The following is a 19,460-nucleotide window of genomic DNA, read 5'->3' as shown; positions in this document are numbered from 1 at the left end:
AGAGACAGTCCATGAATATTCATATCCAAACTTCAAGATGTACACACCTATGGTTATTACACTTTCGCTTTTTAGGGAGTTTAGTGAACATTGTGAGGCTCATAAAAACAGTTTCCTCATATCATTGCTGTTTTTACTGAACTGCCTGCCTGTCTTAATGAGCCACTGGGTGCCGAGGTACTGGATGAGGGTGGCATGAAAAGCAGTTGGGACTCTGAGGCAACTTTTCAAAGTGCCCTTTAATTTAGCAATCTTTTCTTTTGGTCCCCAGAAAGGCTGCCAAGGGATGAGGTCTACCAACCAGGGTTTGTGAATTCATTCTGTGCTCGGCTGGTGGAATTGATGACACTGGATACACCACGAAGCTTCCAGATGTGAGCTCTTAATCAAAATGAAAGCTCACAAGATCAGTAAAACTCAATGAGGTGGAGGCCTGTGATTCACACTAAATAATCCATCTCATTTTCCCATGCATGAGGCTATAAAAGCAAGCATTTATTTGCCAGTGATGTCTTTTTATTCATCAATAAAGAGCATGAGTGGAACATGGAAATGAAGTGAGCTACATTCATTGACAGAAATTGAGTGGGGTGTGGATGAGAGGGCGACAGGTGCGGGGCTCTAGTGCCATTGTGTCAGATCCTCTTCACACGCCTAATAGACCTAATCAGTAGCATTTAGAGCAGTGATGCGCCCACAGCTTGAGTCATTCAATAACCAAAACATGATCAGATTTTTAGCAGGACTGCTTCAGCCACACATGCCAGGCAATTTGTTTGAAAAGTGTGTGTGTGTGGGTGTTCGATGCCGGAGTTTTTGTTGGCTATTTCTGTTCCACTGTTCAGTTAGGCTTGGTTGTATTTGGGACATTGATGAAAAGGATGGGGACAAAACGTGGCTTTTTCCTATCTGAAGGCATTGTCTGTGTCATTGGGCTTTCGGAGTGTTTTATCAGCAGAGCACAAAATGGTTGTGTGAAATTTGCTGCGCAGGCTTTAGTAAATTGGCAGTAGAAGAAGTCCATTCTTCTCAAGATGTATAGCTCACGGGCCTGGAATTTCCTTCATTCTTACTTTGCTGGCTACGTATTTCTTATTTAAATTAAAGAGGACTATTGATGTGGATCTTATTGAGCCTTTGGTCACAGAAGGGGTTTTTCATGCTTTATGTCTGTCTTTCTTCTCTCTGATACCAGATGACTTTGAAGTGTGACATTAAAATGAAAATCTTCCACCGGAATCTCACTTTTAAGCACAATATTGTCTCATCTTAAATATGATGGCTAATTTATTACTTAGATGATCTGTTAGGCACACATATGTTGAAATAGGGTTAGTGCAGTTTAGCTATTTTTTAATGATTAAGAAATATAAATGACTGGAAACAGTTCCTCGCTTCTTTGGATACTACGCATTTATCTGCGCCCCCCCACTCCCATTTCTGCTTTCAAGGAGTCAGACTTTCTTGAATGTTTTAAAGGAGTCTTGAGCAATAGTTTTGCAGGCTTACTGACATAGACATTGGCTGTTTTTTTACTAACTTTCAGTCTAAACTTGACCATTTTCAGAGGAATTATTATTAGTACTATTATTATTATTATTTTGCTAAGCCTCTTGGCAACACTAACCTATGAAGCACTGAGGCAAAACTGAAGTGAAAGTCAGGCTGTCACAAAATCACGATTTGTTTCAATTTCTTTGTTGAATCTACAAAAAAAAAACTACAAAAATAACATTGTTTGATAGGGATAAAATAGTATTTTTCACACCAATAATGTGATTCCCAAATTGGTGAATGAGCTGTCACAGCTCAAAAACTTTAGAGAAATAGGAAGTGGCAGGACTAAAAAATAAACTATCTACAGAAGATTAGTAGTATCTATAAGTAATTTTCTTAAGAAACAGGAAAAAATCCAGCAAAGACCTGACAGAGGACCTGAGAGATGCATCTGGTTCAGTTGGTCCATCTACTGTGCATCTACTCATCAGAAATGGTCTCAGTGGAAGGGTGGTTGTCACGAGGTCATTCTTGAGGAAGGGAAACAAAAGGGAAAAAAGACTGAGGTATGCCAAACTATACAACGGACTGATGTCTACAGAGTCCAGACCTCAGCATTATTTAGACGGTTTAGGATCATCTTGAAATGGAAAAAGCAACCAACCTCCAAAAGAAGAGCTTCGAAATGTCTTTCATGAAGTCTGGAGAAATATTCCTTCAGTCTATAATTAAAGAAAGTTTTGCCTAAGAGAGTTCAGGTTGTGTTGGAGAATAAAGGTTGTCACAACTGCACAAACTGTTTTTGTCTTCTTTTCTGTGTTACATTCATATCTTTGCACATTTAAGACATTTTTTGCAGTTATTTCTATTGTTCCTAGATGAGTAGCTCAAGACTCTTCTGCAGTAAAGTATGACAGCAATGCCAGGTGGCTCTTTGTTTATCTGCGAACAAATTTTATTACAAAATACACTCTCATAACTATGTCTAGGTTGGATTGTGATGGGGCTAATTTAACTGATTCAAATATTTCTATGTGCTCATATAATAGTTAGAATAATTACCATTTAGCAATATAAATATTAGGCTACAGACCCACACACCAACACGAAGCCCTATCCTAATGAAGACATACAAACAATATTTTTTTTCAGTTTTTACATATGAACACAAAGCAAAGAAGCAGTTGTTTCTATCCTGGATATAGTTTACACTTTTATTTTTATTGCAAGGAAGGACACAAGGACATTTATCTCCTCCTGCACATGACTTGTAATCAGCTGACTGTGTTAATAAAACATGGACCCAACACTGCTAATAAGCAAAGTTACACTGCAGCGGAAATGGTTCACTGCACCCTGCTGCGAACAATATGCCAATATCATATTGGCATACGCTAAAAGGAACAAAAGTATTAGGCCACCTGTGTACTAATACCTTTGCCAGTATAATGTATCAACGTTTCTATTGGCCCAGAGATAATGTTTGAAGGAGTTATAGAGATCATATTCTTGTTGCATTGGTATAAATGTCCCCATCTGTATAGACGCACTTTTTAATGATACAACACAAATTTACAAGCTTGTTTGTGGCCCCCTTGGCTATGACTACAAGGTCCACTTTGAGTACCTGTTTCCCCTTGTTTCTGCTTATTATGTGAAGCTAAGCTGTCCCCTGATTTTTAACTTAACTATATTTGTCAGTCATCTGTTATATCCATCCATAGAGTTTTGAATACTTGGTTGATGTTGCGCTTCTTACATCTCATTACACAGGTGTAAAAGCAGTGTACAGAGGACATAAAGACTGACAAGGACAGGTAGCAATTTTCCAGTGGTTGAGCTTGTTGCTTACCAGGTGACAGCTGAATTGTGTTTTTCTGCAGCAGGCGTGATGACTTGAGGGTTCAAGTAAAATGCTGAACTGTCATAGAAGATATGAACTTAATAAAATGCTTGCAAGAAAGGTTAGGGTTTGTTTTTTTTGCTGCAAAGATTCTGGTTAAGCGGCATTCTTTATTCTGACTGATGCATTTTTTAAAGTAAAAATAAAAGCTCAGTAATGTAGTATTGTTACAGTGCATGAAGGCAGATACACTGCTCTGTGTTGTGGGCTCGCTTGTTTATGGCCTTTTTTTATTACTCCAAATTGATCTCTGCATAGTTGCTTTCTGCCTGAAAATCAATGCCCTGATTGGACTTGCTTTTCTTTCATTAACCTTGGCTAATTTCATTTCTCAAAATAAAGCTCCTAAATATCATTCATCTTGAAATGTCACCTTGTTTTGTAGGGAGGTGTCGGGGATGCTGGAGGGTTTAGAGGTAACAGAGGGAGCCATGTTTCTGTCAACATAACTCAGCCACATTAAGCTTAGCGCTGCCACGGTTTGCCACTGAACTCTGGCATTTCAAGGACCTAAGCAAGGAATGGGAAGCGTTGGTAAACATATGATGGACGTCAGGAGACAACAACCTTGTGATTTGTGGAAGTCAGCCCCCAGGAAGTCTCGTAACATCAGTGCTTTAGTGGCAACTAGCACAGTTAGCACAAGGACAAGGTTAGCTGAGATCTGTTTGTCCTCGTGACAGGTTCAGGCAGGAGGTGGTGGAAAGGGAGTGCAGCATCCTGATAAGGAGCAGCTCTTTTCAAATTCAGCATGACAGCCATGGTTGGATTTAAACATTAGAAAGTAAACACAAGAGATGGATTGTGGAACCCACATAGCAGGAAATCTGTGTGATTTTTTTTTTTTTAAAAAGAAAAGTGTGTATGTGTGTGTGTAGCTGTCCAAAAATTTACATTTTAAGATCGCCCCAATTTTATAATCTCTGTGTGTTGACTGTACAGTGTACTTTGTACACTCACTGGGCACATCATTAGGTACACCTTGCTAGTACTGCATTGGACCAACTTTAATTTTTAGAACTGCCTTAATTCCTTGTGGCATAGTTTCAACAAGCTGCTGTAAATGTTGCATTATTGAATTGAATCTGGTGACTGTGGAGGCCACAGTGAACTCATAGTCATGTTCAAGAAAAGAGTTTGAGATGAGTGAGCTTTGTGACGAGGTTTGTTATGGACATGGTCAGCAGCAATACGCAGGTAGGGTGTGGTGTTAAAATGATGCTCACTTGGTACTAAGAAGCCCTGTGCATGCCAAGAAAATGTCCCCACCCATCACGCCTGAAGCATTGATACGGTGCAGGATAGATACATGTTTTTGTGTAGTTTGTGCCAAATTCTGACCCATCCATCCAAATTCTGCAGCAGAAATTGAAACTCATCAGACCAGAAAAGAGCTTTTGCCTGCTATTGTAAAATGTTTGTGAGCTCGTGTGAATTGGAGACTAAATTTTCTGCTCTTAGTTGACAGGAGTGTTGCCTGGTGTGCTCTTCTGCTGCTGTAACTCGTCTGCTTCAATGCTGGATGTTTTGTACATTCACAGATGCTTTATTGCATACTTTGGTTTTAATGAGTGGTTATTTAAGTTACTGTTGCCTTCCTGGTAGCCTGAAGTGTACTGGCCATTCTCCTCTGATCTCTGGCATCAACACAGCGTTTTCACCTAGAAAGCTGCAGCTCAATGGATATTTTCACCTCTTTAGTTAATTCTGTACAAAACCTAGAGATAGATATGTGGAAAACATGTAACAAATATACCACAAAACCATTTAAATCACCTTTCTTCCACAATTTGATGCTTGGTTTGAACTTCAGCAGGGCATCTTGAACATCTGTGTCTACTTGTGCAGTTAAACAGGTGTGCTGAGTGTTGAATTTTTGGATGGATCGATGGATTTCTCTTGCTGACTGCAATAATATTCATGGCATATATGCAACATTTTGGTTTTGTATCCCAAAAAAGTTATGTGAAAAGGACCGCAACTTATTAAAGAATGAAACTAAAATATAATACCGGTTACTTTTTCCTGAAAGATTGGTAGGTAGTGAACATCCCCTTCTTAAAATTGTCTTCACTGCTTTGTCTTTATCTGATTTAAAAAAAAAAAAGTTATAAAAATTAGCTATAAGCTGAAAATAAAATATTGAAAAGGATCCAGAAAAGTGTAATATGTATGTAACCTGATCTGTTAAGTACCTGCTGCTTGTTGTTAAACGCCTTCCTCAGAGGCAACTGTGATAGTAAAAAGGAGTCAATTTAACATATTAACATTTTTATTACTTTGCCCTCTTCTTAGACTATGAGGGATATTCAACAATGTTCAGAGGGACCATACTGATGTATGAAAGAAGGGGCTACAATGACAAAAATTATCCTGGTTTTTAATTTTAGCATCCCATTTCTAAAAGAAAAAGACTTGAAGGGCATAATAAGTGGTGCGTGTCTCTGTATGTGCGTGTGTGTCAGCGGGAGTTATTTACTCACCAAATCAAGTTGTAAAAGGGCCTCCTACTTGTCTGGGCTAAATCTCGATAAGACGAAAGTTAGAAAAATGACTGCAAAGTATTCCTCTGTGCTTGTTTTGAGGCTGTTTTAGTTCAACAGTTTTGCTAACAATTAGATCAGTTTATTTTGCATCCCCCTCTCTGCCCTTCACTGATGAGGAGGAGGCTCTCTCTGGCCTGCATTAATCTGACACATAGTATAACAGCACTCCTCTTAGATCATTTTCACTCATTTTATTGCAAACTGTGGAGGAGGAAGATGACTGATATTCGACAACTAATTCCTGGAATCTGGACAAGCACTTCACACTTGCTTGTTTTCTCTCTCTGGGGTTGCGGAGGCTTTCTCTGGCCTGCATAAATCAAGCTCTTCTTGTTATTATATTGTGACCACGAGTATAAATTAAGATTGCTTGCTCTTGCACAGCAAACATGAACAGAAGACACAGAAAGGGAGCTTAATTTCACTTGCAAGGATAATTAACATTAATAATAAGTGGTTTACTGACATATTTCTCCTGCATATGTGGGTGATGTGGCTACTGTGGAGCGGTGCTAAAATCAAGTGTGAAAAATAAGAACAGTGCAGATGGTTTGGCATTTGCACTTGATTTCTATTTTACACATATCAAGTGGTGAATATTTGCATTTTTGAGCTACTGTTTAAGGTTGTAACACTTAGCACTTAAAGTAATATATTAAATTAAAAAGATCTGATTGTGTTTGTTTATTTCTTTTTTTTTGCCTTTTGGGTTCATCATAAACTATCCATATACACCTAAGATCTTAGTGACAATATCAATAATGTTTAATATTTTATCTTAACCATGTCTGTGTGATGCACAGTATGCAAATGACAACTGTAGTATGAACTGGAGCCAAACAGACTTCCTTTGCAAACATTTGTGAAACAATGGGTCATTTTAACAAACTCGCTGAATTCGAGTGCGGTATTGTGACAGGATGCCGCTGTTGCAGAAAGCCAGTTTGTGATGATTGCAAAGTGGAATCGATGAGGAACCACAACAACCCTGAAGTTACAGAGCAGGTCACTGAGCGTTGAGGCACATTTTGTGTAAAAGTCTCTGCTTACTCAATAACCGCACAGCTCCAAACCTCCTCTGGCATTAAAATCAACAGAAAAACTCTGTGCCCAGAGCCTAACGGCATTGGTCTCCATGGCCAGGCAGCTCCTGTAAATTTAGCAGGTGATCAATCCTTTGGTCTATATCGTCTTTATATTCACACAATCACAATTACAGCATAATGGGCCTATCATATCCCCTCATACAAACCTAGAAATAATGATCATAGCACTTCTACAAAAATTTAAATTCATTTGTCTTCATTTCATTGTGACTATTAGAATCAGACAGATGCAATGCGCCACAGTTATCAGGCGTCCATTTATTAAAATATAAAACACATTTATGCTATTTACTTGTAAATGATTATCCTGACTTGTTGGATGTTGGGATTAATTGATTGGGTTCTCTGTTCCTTTACGCTTCCAGTATAAACACCCTAAACCTGTGCTATATTAAAGAGTTCCCTTTGTGTCATGCTTGGTCATCTGAGTACCAGATAACCAAGCATGTTTGTGTAGGTCCTCAGTCATCCAGGTCATGGAAGTCTAGATAGCTAGAAAAAGAGGGCAACTGGTCTTCTTGAAGTTCTAAATCAGGGGTCCCCAATCCCAGTCCACGAGGGCCGGTGTCCCTGCAGGTTTTAGATCTCATCCTGGGTCAACACACCTGAATCACATGATTAGTTCATTACCAGGCCTCTGGAGAACTTCAAGACATGTTGAGGAGGTCATTTATCCATTGAAATCAGCTGTGATGGATCAAGGACACATCTAAAACCTGCAGGGACACCGGCCCTCGTGGACTGGGATTGGGGACCCCTGTTCTAAATCAACCTAAATAAATACCTACTGCAAATCAGGTATTTAACTCCTTGTTGAAGTCGTCCCTTTGGGCGCGCTGCTGATCATGTGAGTCATCACATGAGCCAAGGTGTGAAAAAATCTGTGGTTCATTACCACAAGTGATAGTGACATGACCTGTTGAGCTCATCTGATTTGTTTTTAGATCTGATCTCTTGGATTTCTCCACAAACTTAAAGAAGTCCAGTTGCTTTCTTTTTTCCAGCCAACTGTAGTTACAATATCTAAAAAGTTTCTCTCTGCTATTTTAGAAGATGGCAGTAATCGGCAGTAGTAATGTCAAGAACCTTTTGATAAGACTTGATCCTGACACATATCAAAACCATACTGAAGTGGAGGACGTGGTATGGAGGATAAACATAAGTAAATCACCTGATGTTGACACCAAATTCAGCAGAACTTTAAAAAAAACGGAGAAAAAAATTCCTTGTGCATCTGGCAAGTTATAGAAAACTACACAATGTTCTACCAATCGAAAACTATAGTTAACTATCATTGTCCTAAAGAAGAAGAAATTTAAGACTTTGCCAGAATTGCAGATTAATCAGCTTTATCTGTGATGCAGAGTAATTCTTTGGATTATCCTGAGTAGGCTGAAGAAGGTAGATTTAATTCTTTCAGAAGAACAGCCAAATTTAGACCAAAACAGAGGTATCACTAAGCAGATTCCCAGCATCGTTCCTGGAAAATATTGGAAAAAAGGAGATGTGACACGAAAAGATATTCATTGCCTCTTAACTTCTTTTAATTTAATTTAATTTAATAACGTTTTTGGTAACTATTGTCCTTGATGTAAATATGTACAAATTGTGTATGTTTCTGTTCTGTGTCTTGTGTACTGTTTGTTTGTATATGTGTCTTTCTTGCTGCTGTTACACCCAAATTTCCCCTTGCGGGACAATTAAAGGATTAATCTATTCTATTCTATTTCACCAATTCTCCATTGGAAGATTACCCATATGCAGCCTATTCCTCACTGATAACGCTGACATTATGGGAATAAATAGAATAAAACTTACTACCAGGCTGCAAAAGGTAGTTAGTGTGTATGGAATAAAGCCAAAAGCAAAAACAACTGATTTTAGTCAAAAGCCAAAGTAAATAGGAACCATCAGTCATCTGGTTAAATGTGCAGAAACTGGAAGAGATGTAGGACAGGGTTGTGTTTAATAAAAACACAAATTTTAATTGTCTGTCTGTCTTTCATGTTAGGTTAATGCCTCTCTTGTGAATGAAAGTCCGGCGTTCTGTGTCAGGGGTGGTTAATACCCTTTCACAACCTTGAAGTTAACACCCTTACCTTTGGCCTTGCTAAATTAAGGTCACCAACCCTTCAGTGATAGCACTCAACCTTGAAAATGGACGTAAGTCATGAGGTGAAAAATCACCTAATATGGATGTAATTCTCGCGGATACTTGGCTGAGTTGACAGAAACTGCAGAGTGGGGTGATAACTCCCTGTGGGTTCAATCACAATAAGCAACACATTATAACATAATATAAGTAATATTCATTTGTGCAATTATGATTGTTCTAAGCTGAAAGCGTGAAGCATTGCACAATAGTGTTTTAGCTTTATGCATAAGGAAGAGAGTCACTATTAAAGGTTTCTGGAAGGAGCTACAATATATTTTTTATATGTTTTGTTTTGGGGTTTTTAAATGGGTCAACTTAGCAGATGTGTTCCCTGTGGTGTCCCTGTTTCCTGCAGCTTGGGACATGGGTGGAAGATAATAGCAATGGTGAAGTAATGTTGTGCTTGTCTTGGGATTATGGCAAGGTCGCTGTGGATGGTTTTTATTCTATGGAAATTGTTAATTTTTCTTAGTCCACGTGCACCTAAAATTCAATATTAACCCCATCCATGATGGTCAATATGGCCTAAAGATACCATGTTGTAATCAATCGGTGAGAACACGATAACAATCTACCAGAGTCAACAGAAAGCCTATTACAGCATGTTGGATGATTGTAAAACCAGATAACAACTTGCAGAGAAAGGAGTGATTATCTGGATGTGGCATGATGCTAACCTGCAGGGTAATAGACCTGGATGACCCTTCCAGGACTGTAAGATAACCTCTCATGAAGCCAGGGACATCCCCTGAAAATGAAAGCCCTCTCATTGATTAAACAATGGAAGCTTCTATGGGCTCTTCATAAAAAATGCAATTATATCTAATGGCTTTTACTGTGCAGTAGTGAATAATGCCGATGTAAGAGGCTCGACTGTGCCAGGATTTGTGTGATACAATGTTAGAACTCACCTTAAAACCTTTTTTATCCCAATAAATGTGGAGGAAGTTTATGGATGCGATGAATGGTTGGTTAATGGAGGGTGAATGCGTGTATGAGCTGATACCAGAACAGTGCCCGAGGGGAACAGTTTCCAGAAGCTTGCAATAAGAGAGGAATTCTAAATAGGGCAAATTCACAAGTTATAGAGAATAATAAACATTCTTCAAGTGGAAATCGCTTGAAGAATTGTCTTTTAAACCACACTTTTTTTGGTCCAAGAGAGAGTTACAAGCAGAGTTCATGAGTGGGGTTCACTGGATGTATGTGTCGAGCTTGCATGGTTGCTCAGTAAAATTGCTATTCTGTCTCTGTTTATACAGGGCACTGTTAATGCAGATGAAAACAGATGTAATGGTCATATTTGTTGGCTATTTCAATGAAGACGAGTGCTACAACATAAGGTATCATCATAATTATTCATAAGTAGCTGTAAAGTTTTGTGGTTGTGTCTCCCAAGTGCAGGAAAAAAAAGTTATTTAAGATGGGCAGTCACCATGAGGGAGCTTGTTATGGCCACTGTGCCCCTTCAGCTACATCTTGGTACCGCGACAGGGTTCATTACCAGAGAAGATGGCGTGCAAGTAATCTCAACACTTAGCCCTCAAGAGAGCCCCATTCACTAGAAACTCAGGGGCACAAATTTCACATCTGACTGGATACATGGGTACTGTATAATGCCCTCCCATTCGGAAACTGAAATCATTCAAAGCGTAGTTTTGCAGTGGAGCCAGGGCCCGGTCAACATATTCCCAAAGGCTTGCTGAAAAGAGGCGACAACTGAAGTAATAACTGCACATGTGAAATATTACTACAAGCTGTACTGCACAACCAACCTCTAGATGCTACATGCTAGCTCTTCATCACATATTAATTTTCAGATACTAAGTTTATGATAATTACATTTTTAAAATAACACTAATCAAACACAGCAGTGTGCCTGTTTGCCATATTAAAAAGCTATGCTGTTACGAACAGACTTTTTTTTATTGTTAAATGAGAAACAGATTAAAACGAGAACTTATTACCAAGGAAAACCTATTGAAGCACAGCAGGACCGCCAGCTTACTGGAGCTGAAAGGTAAAGCTATTGTGGAAGTGCTATAAACGTGCAGTCTTTCTCAAGGTAAGCATGGCACGACTCTACAGCTCACTTGACTGATGACCTTTAAGGGCGTGGCTACATTATGGTTGATTTTGGTGCTGTGTGATCATGCAGCGTGTCCTGGTTTCTCAATGAGATTCAACTCCTCATTTGTAGGGTCTGGTTTCAAAAACCCAAGATGGCAAGGACTTCAAATGGTCATGTCTGTTGTTTATATACAGTCTATGATGCTTACAGTTTCCGCATATGTTGTCTTGTGCAGTTTTGCATTCCATAGAAATATTTTTGTGGCACTACATAGAACATAGTTTTGCATTTTAAGATGACTGACTGCAGCGCTGCAATCACGGTATGCTTGAGTAACTGTATCACAGCTGGAATAAACTTTCTGCTGGGGATCCAGCGGCTCAGTGTGTTAAGCACAACCCGACACTCTAAGGGTTATGATTCTGATTCATGCCGCAGCCAGCCATGCTGAAGTGTGTGCACCATACTGCCATTATTCATCAGCTTATGTACCTCGGGGACAAGCCCCCGCAGCACTTACACTAAAGTATGCGGCTCCAGCAGAATTAAGAAACTCTGAGACTTTCTTGCCTTTACCTTTAGCCGAGTCTTGGTCATTCTTGAGCATGAATAATGGAGTGTGAGCAAAGTGAGAGTGAGGTGGTAGCAAGGGCACAGAAATGGAGAGGACACACTCATAGATGGCCTCTCTTTGTGTTTGTGCTTCCTCTGCTGGGCACCAAGCTGTTGCTCTGGGGTGGGCAGATACTGTATTTATTCCACCTGTATTCCACTTTTAAAGCTCTGTTAAAGACGAGTAAGAACGGGCAGAGGTGATCTCTTTAAAGAAATCCCGTACATGTCAATAAAGTGCTACATCATGTCTGTTTGAAATGTGAAAATTTCAGGTGTTGTGGTTGTGTTGTGAAAGGCTGATTGCGTAGGCGGATCCAGCCACATGCAGTGGGGCTTTGCTTTCTCTTATTGTTCTGCATTTCTGTTGCCTGGCAAGACTGACAACTTGGCAACTACAGAAATTGATTGAAGTTGAAGCTGGAGAGGTAATTTTCACACTTCGGTGCCACATGGAAACAAAAGAGCACAATTCTGGGAGCTCTACTTAGGCACACTGCAGACACAGGTGTTTACTATGCTCACAATTTTACTCGCAACTAAACTAAAATAGGACTGCAGGAAATGTCATGTGCAGCCACTTGATTGTATAGCCACAAGTATCTGATTACACATGCACACACTGAGTGAATGTTGAACATCTATTTCCAGACCTATGGGCAGTAAGATTCTGCTATAACTGCAGCCACAGATGGAAGGATTTGTTCCCCTTCAAATTCAAAAGCATTGGCCCGACACTGATTCTGGATGGTTCAGGTATTGAACTGGTGCTGAAAACCTTGACTGGCAAGCACAGAAATAAAAAAAAAATCTTTATGGACCTTCTTTATGGTGCCAGCAAGTTGGAAACATCTTTTTTTAATGGAATTACTTAGAAGAGCCATAAAACGTTCCTTGACTGAAACAAAAAGGGCCAGATCAAGAAAAAAGACCACAAGACTGCTTTGATGGCTATTTTAGTGCATCTTTCTATTCTTATTGCTTATAAGTTCGTTGCAGTTGTTGTAGTTTTGGGTTTTTGTACTCTGCTTTATTTACTCTTTTTATCAAGTCGAAGGAGAGGATTGCACAGCAGTTCTCAATACTCTAAAAGATACTATTTAACTGCCCTACTAGGGATGAATACAGTTAACTGCAGTTCAATAAATGTAGTTCACTTAAACTGGAAAAAAAAAAAAAGCTTTGGAAAAACGACAATGTTTTCAAGCCATGATCCAGAAGACAAACCTGCACTGCTGGCACTATTAAGTTTAGCTCAGCAGAAAAAAAGTTAGTTGGCAATAATGTTATCTTAACTATACATTACAGTGAAGCTACAGTCATTACAATACAGTAGACTTGGAGGTCAGCTAAATGGCTCCGTTTTTATTGTTTTTGGCTGGTCTGTGTGCAGTGTAACTGTAATACAACATAGCTCAAGACTAGTAAGTATGCAGAGATTACGTTACCATTTTCACACATGAACTTCAGGCAATTTCAGGAGAATCTGGTGAGGACATTGTCCCAGTTACCCTTCCTCACATGCAGTACCCAACGTAAGATTGTGCTCCTCAGACAGGTTCTCACTGCTAGAAATACTCCACTTGTAGGTTTGCAGGTGTAAGAACTCATAACATGCACTGGCTCGCTTTGAATTCAGCAGAAAATTACATTCACCATGCTCACACAGACTTTGTTGCAGGGAATTGGAAGGGTGAAGACTGTTTAATATCTGATTTGACTGAGTCAGACATTTGCATACTTGCATATAGCTCCTCTGATCAGTGTTTAGAGAGATTCTGCACTATGGTGTGTGTGAAAGTGACCCTTTTGATCTATATATTGGTAAGGATATCTTTTTTCCCTCCAAATTCTGACTGCAGGGACATGCTATGAGAATGCTGACATGCTTGTAAATGAGTGTGAATGACAGTCAGTCCTCCCAGCTTTTCATATCTCATTCCACCCACTTGATGGGAAATATTGGACTAAAACTCCTGCTGTGCTCTTGGGATGTCTTGTTGAGTGTTTTCAGTGTTTATCTGTCTTACTCTCTGTCTCAGCATAAAGGATATCCGGCTTATTCATCTGTCATTCAGTTTTTCCTCTGATTCTACATTTTGTAGTTCAATATTCTTGTATTTTTGTCCACCGACCCAATACTTCATAAAAGAAAGGTTTTATCTTTCTTCTTTCTTTCTTCCCCCCCTGTATTATGCTGTACCATGTTTACATGTATAAACATCCCATTCTCCTTGTTGAAAGGCACTGTGTTATTGCTGGTGACCAAAAAAACAGATTTTAATTAAGTTTGATATAATTAGTTCCATCCATGTGGACATCTCACCATTTCCATTCATCTCTCTCAAACATGAATGCAACATTTGAAGGGTGCACAATTATTTCCAATCAAAAATCCCTCGTTGTCCAACTAGCATGATGAATGGGTGAATAAAACTGTAGATCGTAAACTGTGTCAAATTCTAAGGTTGAATTCCACTTCACTGTCCTATTTATATTGACAAGCAGCCACTGAAGCTACACTACTAAACACTCATGCCCCTATATTGGTAAGGGCAAGCTGGCAGGAGCATGTGTGAAAATGGCCCAAGGCAGTGAGTGCCCCTTACCCACCTTGAAGAGTGAGACGCTTTGACAACTTGAAGGCCTGAACGCACTGAATCCCCTTTGAAATGTTGTTGTTTGAGGCGGCTAAACGCTGAGGGTCAGTGGGGTGGCCACAGGGGAAGTGAAGAAGAAACAGAAAGGGAATGTTAGTATTCAGTAACACATCGTGTTAGTGTCAGCGCTGTACTTCTGTGAATGAGTGACAGAGCTGCACTTAAGGTCTAACCATCACTCTGTCTGGCTGTCTGTTTATCTAGCTCGCTGTCAGTACGTATCCGTCATTGACACAAGATTTGGCTTGACCACTTTCATGACGCAAAAAATATCTGGAGTACAAGAAACATACACTTGCAGGCAGAGATGGGCAGTAATCTGATTACTTTTTTCAGGTAACGAGTAAAGTAAGGGATTACTATTGCAAAAACGGTAATTAGATTACCGTTACTTTCCCGTAGGAACACTGCGTTACTAAAACCGTGATTTTTTTTTTTGCGAGAATGTCTCATGACAGTGACGTTAGCAAGTGCAACGTTCGTGACAACAGCTGTGTGCAGATCAACAGTTGATCATATATCGAGTGTGGGAGAGAGTATGAGCGTGCAGCGGTTAAAGCGTGGAAGTACTGACCTTTGAGTTTGATTCCATAAAAAGTGACAAAAACATTAGCGTCCGTTGTGCGTGGGAAGAAAACTTCTTTTTACAGCGAAAAAAACCCCTAAACTTCCGAGCAAGCACCGAGTGCGCAACAACGTAATGGGAAATTCACAGAGAAACTCGCGGATTCTTCCACTGACCGCCGCGGCACACCTGCACCAGGGCACACCTCCGCCTACGCCACTCCTGCTTTACGGGTGAAAATAGAGCAACAGGACCGCTAGTCCTTTGATGTTATTTATTTTCTGCTGTGTTTTACTTGCATCTATTTGAAAGACTGAGTGTAAACACAAAAAATATATATATATATATATATATATATATATATATACACATATATATATATATATATATATATATATATATATATACATATATATTTTATGTGCTGGAATGTGCAGAAAATAGGTTTAAATATTAAACAAATTTCTTCCAGTCAGAGAATGTTGCAGATAATTTTTTTTTGTTTGATGCATAAAGTTAAAAGATTAAAACTAATAAAACAAGTTTTAAAAAGAGACTTTTCCATTTGATTACATTTTGTATGATGGATTATGCAGAAAAAGTAGAATTGGGCTGAAAGATCTATCGCTTTATCACCTATTCAGGTTGTAAATCATGTTTTTAAAAAGTAACTAAGTAACTAAGTAATTAATTACTTTTGAAAATAAGTAATCAGTAAAGTAACAGGATTACTTTTTTGGGGGAGTAATCGGTAATTAGTTACTGATTACTTTTTTCAAGTAACTTGACCAACACTGCTTACAGGACAGTTTTCAAAGGAGCTTGCATGCGAAAGGTGGGGCCAGGTTTCACAAAGAGCTCACCCGAAACCCTGGCTGATTGGGACCCACACCCAGTTTCACACCTTGGCTCAGGCGATTAGAGGATCATCAGGGGGTCCTTTTGTCCCTCTGTGGGGGGAAACTCCCACTAGGTTTAAATCTGGGACTCCCCACCATTTGACCTTAGAACTGAAGAAGCTTCTCGGATGAGAGGTGAAACGTCTTCAAGCAACTTAAAGAAGTCCAGACGCTTTTCTTTCCAAGCTCCTTTGACTACAATGACCTGGATGACTGAGAACCTTCACAGACATACAGGACAGTTTGTTAGGTGTACCTATTCAGCTGCTCATTAACATGGAATTCTCATCAACCAATCACGTGGCAGCAAGTAGACATGGTCATGAAAACTTGGTGAAGTTCAAACTGAGCATCAGAATGGGGAAGAAAAGGTGATTTAAAGAGACCTTGAATGTGGCGTGGTCGTTAATGCCAGACGGTTTATCTTAGCAAACAAACACAATGATGGCTAACATTATTATAAAGCTTAACAGTGTAACTTTAAGCCCCTCTATGGTTCTATAAGAGAGAACTAAGTGTTCTACCCACCAAAGATAAGATGCTTTATGGAATTATAAGATAGGGCAGGTTGCCATTTTGCAAAGAACCTCTTCATGCTACTTTTAACTGTATGTGTAATCTTTTCCGTTTTTAAAAAAAGACAGAACATCTCTGAGCCACTGAATTTTCTGGATTTCCAATAGCAGAACATGTCTCGCCAATAATGAAGTAATTGATAAAATAAATCAATGTTTATTTGTCCACTGGGAGCCCAACTATTGGAATCTGAGGAGAAATTGAAGAGTTAGTTGTAGTAGGCGTGTGGTCTTCTGGGCATTTTTGCGACATAGCTCTCTCAAAACAGAAATAAAACACAAGTAAAGTTACAGAAAGGAGCACTACACTTGTCAAATACATGAATATTGTTTCTAACCACGTCGATTTAATTCAATTTTATTTATATAGTGCCGATTCAAGTTCAAATAATCTTGTTTCTTTAACATGACAGTACGTCCACTACTCACATGGCCTCCACAGGCACCAGATTTCAATCCAACAGAGTACATTTGGATGTGTCAGAATGGGAGATTCACATCATGGATGTGTAGCAAATGTGGGATGTTATCATTATCAATATGGACCAGAGTGTTTTCCAATTTGAAGACAAAAGTGGGTCCAACTTGATACTAACAAAGTGTACCTGTAACAAAGTAGCTGCTAAATCTATGAATGCTTTTCTACTGTTTTAAGTGTCATTGTTGATTTTGAGGTTTTTATCACATTTTTTGTTTTTAAATAAGTTTGAAAAAATCAAATTCAAATGCAATCATGATTCCACACATCTCTGTTTCTGCAAATGTTAAGAACTGGGGCGCTAAAGAAGAAGTCTAACAGTTTTGGGAAGTCTGCAGTTTTCTCAGTATGCTGCACAGATCTGATGTTTTTGTCTGCCAGTGTTTCTCCAGTGAAGTGGGAGTGTGAGTGACAGATAAATCATATGCTTCATGTATGTCCACATTAATTTTCAATGTCTGTTTCCATTGCACTTTTTCACATTTTGTTTTTATTGCTAAACCAACTTATCCACCTCTGCCAAGTGAAAAAGCTGCCGTATTTTCATGATTGGATACTGGACTTTGCTGTGGGCTGAAAAAGCTGTGTACAGTCTTTCTGCCCCGAGCCAAGCGTTTGCTCTCAATAGCTCAAAAAGGACTCAGGACTGTTCTACTATGAAAATGGCAGGTGCTTCAGGACTGTTTCTGAGGTCGCTCCACATAAATTTCTCTGTTGTTTATGCATCGAATGATCTTATTTACATACCACTCTTGACTCTTTTTAAAAATAAATAAAGTTAATGTACAAACCTGCTAAAAAGATTAGCACATGCATATGCAAGAAATAAAGAGATATGCAGAGGTTCCCTTTGAAAATTGACTCAATTGACTGGAAAAATTAAAAAAATATATTTTTAAAGTATGTAGCTGCTGGCACCAAAGTGCTGTTGAGAGAAAACTAGTAATTACATACAGGTCATATGATGAAAAAGTCTATCAAAAAATACATTAATAAATACATACACATACTGCAAATATCTTTTGCTGTCTAAATTTGTACACGATAGCTTTCCAGCAGCCTTCTTATTGGGTTTGTAGGACACGCATTTTATGAATGAAAGGGTTAGTCAGCCACATGGGGTTTTTATCCACAATCGTAAATAGCTGTCTAGTTACAGCAATAGATTAAAAAAAAAAAAAAAAAAAGATCTCTAAAGGCTGTGATCTGGGTTATGATCTGCTGCCCTAGTTCTTGTCCGAGTCCTATTAAATATTTTACAGATTATATATTAAAGTTGATAGTGTTTCCATTCCATACTCTAAGAAAAATACCCTATTATTTGGTCACCAGCTGTGTTAAATTAAGTGGCTGGTTGAAAAATCAGATGGTAATTTAAAGTAACACATGGATGAACAGGAGATGTATTATTGGTTGACCTGGACATGATCAAACATAGTGATTCAAACATGGTGAATGTTGAAACAAAAGGCAATGACAGTATTTTCTTTTGCTAATTTTCCAACACTGCGGTGACGGGTAGCTGATAGTGTCGACCTTCCAGAGTGCTTTTGTAACAGCATGGTGGCTGTATTTGCTTAGCAACAAAGGTTAGCTCAGTTTAAAAAATATATAAATGCTTATTTATATTTTTGTTTTAAAGAACACTGGGTCAAAGTGGCACTTCTGCACAGCACAATGCCTACTATGGTTACTCTCTCACTGTGAGAAGCGAGAATGGCATCAGGGAATTTATTTTCCATGTCCAGCATGAAGAGAAAGTGCTGTAGGGCATACCAGCATTAGCTCACAGAACCATGGTAAACCTTGTGGTGAATGACCAAGCCTACCCTAAAAGCTATCAGCTAAAGAGGTATAACTGTATTAAGTCATGACATTTGCTTTTTTTATGTTTAGCTTTTCAAGCGTATTTACCAATAACAAGAATAAGATGTCTAATGAGATGCATTAGGTAAATTAAGTTTTTAGATAAAAGTTCCTTATCTATGTGTCCAGTAAGGCTGTTGGGAGGGTGGCATTCATCCTGGATGCATCGCTTGTCTATTGTAGGGCATACAGAGAGGGAGACAACCATCCACACTCATATCTATGTGCAATTTAAAATCACCAGTTAACCTAAGAAACACAGGCTCCATTGTGTGGTGGTTTACACATTTGCCTTACCAGCATAAGATCCCTAGAATGGCATCTGCCAAATCAAATATGCAGCGCTACCTTCTGTGGCGTCTGTTTGTGATAAAGGGAGCAGCAGAAAGGTTAACGAAAAAACAAAAGATACTAATATGCATGCCTTTGGATTGTGGGGGGGGGGACTGAAGCACCCGGAGAAAACAGATAAACTCTACCAGCTCCAGCCGACTGATTGTTTTCCTTGCTGTGAGGTGCCAGTGTTT

General features: G+C 39.0%; 1 protein-coding gene and 1 long non-coding RNA gene across 5 annotated transcripts in view; one reads left to right on the top strand and one right to left on the bottom strand.

Moving 5' to 3' along the window:
• drp2 (dystrophin related protein 2) overlaps window positions 1-19,460 on the top strand; it is a 167,436-nt gene that overhangs the window by 33,693 nt on the left and 114,283 nt on the right. The gene's annotated exons all lie outside the window — the stretch shown is intronic.
• Window positions 4,236-4,850, bottom strand: LOC120724002. Its single transcript, XR_005693846.1, has 2 exons — window positions 4,677-4,850; window positions 4,236-4,381 (listed from the first exon to the last, which is right to left on the bottom strand). It is a non-coding gene; the product is annotated as an uncharacterized LOC120724002 (long non-coding RNA).

This window comes from Simochromis diagramma, unplaced genomic scaffold, assembly GCF_900408965.1.
Source record: "Simochromis diagramma unplaced genomic scaffold, fSimDia1.1 OVJJ01000685.1, whole genome shotgun sequence".
Taxonomy (NCBI): domain Eukaryota; kingdom Metazoa; phylum Chordata; class Actinopteri; order Cichliformes; family Cichlidae; genus Simochromis; species Simochromis diagramma.
The sequence above is the reverse complement of the archived record's forward strand: the minus strand, read 5'-3'. Positions and strand labels throughout refer to the sequence as shown.